We start from the raw sequence: 4531 nt of genomic DNA, 5'->3' as shown, positions 1-4531 counted from the left end.
CCGTTATCATTTTTGGGATACGCTCTAGAGACAGCTGCATTCACTTTAAATAGGGCACTATCCATTGAGACAACACCGTATGAATTATGGTTTGGGAAGAAACCTAAGTTGTCGTTTCTAAAAGTTTGGGGATGCGATGCTTATGTCAAGAAACTTCAACCTGAAAAGCTCGAACTCAAGTCGGAAAAATGCGTCTTCATAGGATACCCTAAGGAAACCATTGGGTATACCTTCTACCTCAGATCCAAAGGCAAGATCTTTGTTGCCAAGAACGGGTCCTTTCTAGAGAAAGAGTTTCTCTCGAGAGAAGTAAGTGGGAGGAAAGTAGAACTCGATGAAGTACTACCTCTTGAACCGAAAAGTAGCGCAGCTCGGGAAGATGTTCCTGTGGTGCCTGCACCGACTAGAGAGGAAGTTAATGTTGATGATCAAGGTACTTCGGATCAAGTTGCTACTAAACTTCGAAGGTCCACAAGGACACGTTCCACACCAGAATGGTATGGCAACCCTGTCCTGGAAATCATGTTGTTAGACAACGGTGAACCTTCGAACTATGAGAAGCGATGGCGGGCCCAGATTCCAACAAATGGCTTGAAGCCATGCAATCCGAGATAGGATCCATGTATGAAAACAAAGTATGGACTTTGACAGACTTGCCCGATGATCGGCGAGCGATAGAAAATAAATGGATCTTTAAGAAGAAGACGGACGTGGATGGTAATGTTACCATCTATAAGGCTCGACTTGTCACTAAGGGTTATCGACAAGTTCAAGGGGTTGACTACGATGAGACCTTCTCACCCGTAGCAAAGCTGAAGTCCGTCCGAATCATGTTAGCAATTGCCTCATACTATGATTATGAGATATGGCAAATGGACGTCAAAACGGCATTCCTTAACGGCTTTCTTAAGGAAGAATTGTATATGATGCAGCCGGAAGGTTTTGTCGATCCTAAGAATGCTAACAAGGTATGCAAGCTCCAGCGCTCCATCTATGGGCTGGTGCAAGCATCTCGGAGTTGGAACATTCGCTTTAATGAAATGATCAAAGCGTTTGGGTTTATGCAGACTTATGGAGAAGCCTGCGTTTACAAGAAAGTGAGTGGGAGCTCTGTAGCATTTCTCATATTATATGTGGATGACATACTTTTGATGGGAAATGATATAGAACTTTTGGACAGCATTAAGGCCTACTTGAATAAGTGTTTTTCAATGAAGGACCTTGGAGAAGCTGCTTACATATTAGGCATCAAGATCTATAGAGATAGATCGAGACGCCTCATAGGTCTTTCACAAAGCACATACCTTGATAAGATATTGAAGAAGTTCAATATGGATCAGTCCAAGAAGGGATTCTTGCCTGTGTTGCAAGGTGTGAAATTGAGCTCGGCTCAATGTCCGACCACGGCAGAAGATAAAGAAAAGATGAGTGTCATCCCCTATGCCTCGGCCATAGGGTCTATCATGTATGCCATGTTGTGTAACAGACCTGATGTAAACCTTGCCGTAAGTTTGGTAGGAAGGTACCAAAGTAATCCCGGCATGGAACACTGGACAGCGGTCAAGAATATCCTGAAGTACCTGAAAAGGACTAAGGATATGTTTCTCGTATATGGAGGTGACGAAGAGCTCGTCGTAAAGGGTTACATTGACGCTAGCTTCGATATAGATCTGGATGACTCTAAGTCACAAACCGGATACGTGTATATTTTGAATGGAGGAGCAGTAAGCTGGTGTAGTTGCAAGCAAAGCGTCATGGCGGGATCTACATGTGAAGCGGAGTACATGCCAGCCTCGGAGGCAGCACATGAAGCAATCTGGATGAAGGAGTTCATTACCGACCTAGGAGTTATTCCCAATGCGTCGGGGCTGATGACTCTCTTCTGTGACAACACTGGAGCCATTGCCCTTGCCAGGTTTCACAAGAAGACCAGACACATCAAGCGTCGCTTCAACTCCATTTGTGAAAATGTTCAAGATGGAGACATAGATATTTGTAAAGTGCACACAGATCTGAATGTCGCAGATCCGTTGACTAAACCTCTTCCGCGAGCAAAACATGATCAACACCAGAACTCTATGGGTGTTCGATTCATCACAATGTAACTAGATTATTGACTCTAGTGCAAGTGGGAGACTGTTGGAAATATGCCCTAGAGGCAATAATAAAATGGTTATTATTATATTTCCTTGTTCATGATAATTGTCTATTGTTCATGCTATAATTGTGTTATCCGGAAATCGTAATACATGTGTGAATACATAGACCACAACATGTCCCTAGTGAGCCTCTAGTTGACTAGCTCGTTTATCAATAGATGGTTACGGTTTCCTGACCATGGACATTGGATGTCATTGATAACGGGATCTCATCATTGGGAGAATGATGTGATGGACAAGACCCAATCCTAAGCATAGCACAAGATCGTGTAGTTCGTTTGCTAGAGCTTTTCTAATGTCAAGTATCATTTCCTTAGACCATGAGATCGTGTAACTCCCGGATACCGTAAGAGTGCTTTGGGTGTACCAAACGTCACAACGTAACTGGGTGGCTATAAAGGTATACTACAGGTATCTCCGAAAGTGTCTGTTGGGTTGACACGAATCGAGACTGGGATTTGTCACTCCGTATGACGGAGAGGTATCTCTGGGCCCACTCGGTAATGCATCATCATAATGAGCTCAATGTGACCAAGTGTTTGGTCACGGGATCATGCATTACGGTACGAGTAAAGTGACTTGCCGGTAAAGTGATTGAACGAGGTATTGGGATACCGACGATCGAATCTCGGGCAAGTAACGTACCGATTGACAAAGGGAATTGTATACGGGATTACTTGAATCCTCGACATCGTGGTTCATTCGATGAGATCATCGTGGAACATGTGGGAGCCAACATGGGTATCCAGATCCCGCTGTTGGTTATTGACCGGAGAGTCGTCTCGGTCTTGTCTGCGTGTCTCCCGAACCTGTAGGGTCTACACACTTAAGGTTCGGTGACACTAGGGTTGTAGAGATATTAGTATGTGGTAACCCGAAAGTTGTTCGGAGTCCCGGATGAGATCCCGGACGTCACGAGGGGTTCCGGAATGGTCCAGAGGTGAAGATTTGTATATAGGAAGTCCAGTTTCGGCCACCGGGAAGGTTTCGGGGGTCACCGGTATTGTACCGGGACCACCGGAAGGGTCCTGGGGGTCCACCGGGTGGGGCCACCTAACCCAGAGGGCCCCATGGGCTGAAGTGGGAGGGGAACCAGCCCCTGGTGGGCTGGTGCGCCCCCCTTGGGCCTCCCCCTGCGCCTAGGGTTGGAAACCCTAGGGGTGGGGGGCGCCCCACTTGGCTTGGGGGCAAGTTTCCCCCCTTGGCCGCCGCCCCCCCTTGAGATTCAATCTCTAGGAGGCCGCCCCCCCCAGGGCCCCTATATAAAGAGGGGGGAGGGAGGGCTACGTACCCTAGTCCCTGGCGCCTCCCTCTCCCCTCGTAACACCTCTCCCTCTCGCTGAGCTTGGTGAAGCCCTCCCGAGATCACCGCTGCTTCCACCACCACGCCGTCGTGCTGCTGGATCTCCATCAACCTCTCCCTTCCCCTTGCTGGATCAAGAAGGAGGAGACGTCTTCCCCAACCGTACGTGTGTTGAACGCGGAGGTGCCGTCCGTTTTGGCGCTAGGATCATCGGTGATTTGGATCACGACGAGTACGACTCCATCAACCCCGTTCTCTTGAACGCTTCCGCTCGCGATCTACAAGGGTATGTAGATGCACTCCTCTCTCTTGTTGCTAGATGACTCCATAGATTGATCTTAGTGATGTGTAGAAAATTTTTATTTTCTGCTACGTTCCCCAACACATCTTGTGCTTCTGATCTCCGTCTTCAAAGCATCGTCATGATCTCCATCGTCGCCGGCTCGACACCTTGATATCTATCGTTGTGTCGCGGTCGTCTCGCCAACTATTGCTTCTATAACTATTGCTAACGCATAACGATAAAGTAAAGCAATTACATGGCGCTTGCATTTCATACAATAAAGAGACAACCATAAGGCTCCTGTTGATTGCCGATAAATTACAAAACGTGATCATCTCATACAATAACGTATATCACATCATGTCTTGACCATATCACATCATAACATACCCTTCAAAAACAAGTTAGACGTCCTCTACTTTGTTGTTGCAAGTTTTACGTGGCTGCTATGGGTTTCTAGGAAGAACCGTTCTTACGTAAGGCACAAAACCACAACGGTGATTTATCAAGTTTGTTGTTTTAACCTTCTTCAAGGACCGGCCGCAGTCAAATTCGATTCAACTAAAGTAGGAGAAACAAACACCCACCAGCCACCTTGATGCAAAACTAGTTGCATGTCAGTCAGTGGAACCGGTCTCATGTGCGTGGACATGTAATTAAGGTTGGTCTGGGCCTCTTCATACCACAATGCCGCCGAACCAAAATAAGACGTTGGTGGTAAGCTGTATGAACATCACCGCCCACAACTTCTTTGTGTTCTACTCGTGCATATCATCTACGCATAGA

The sequence above is a fragment of the Triticum aestivum genome, chromosome 5B (genome assembly GCF_018294505.1).
Source record: "Triticum aestivum cultivar Chinese Spring chromosome 5B, IWGSC CS RefSeq v2.1, whole genome shotgun sequence".
Lineage (NCBI taxonomy): Eukaryota > Viridiplantae > Streptophyta > Magnoliopsida > Poales > Poaceae > Triticum > Triticum aestivum.
This window is presented reverse-complemented; position numbering follows the sequence as displayed.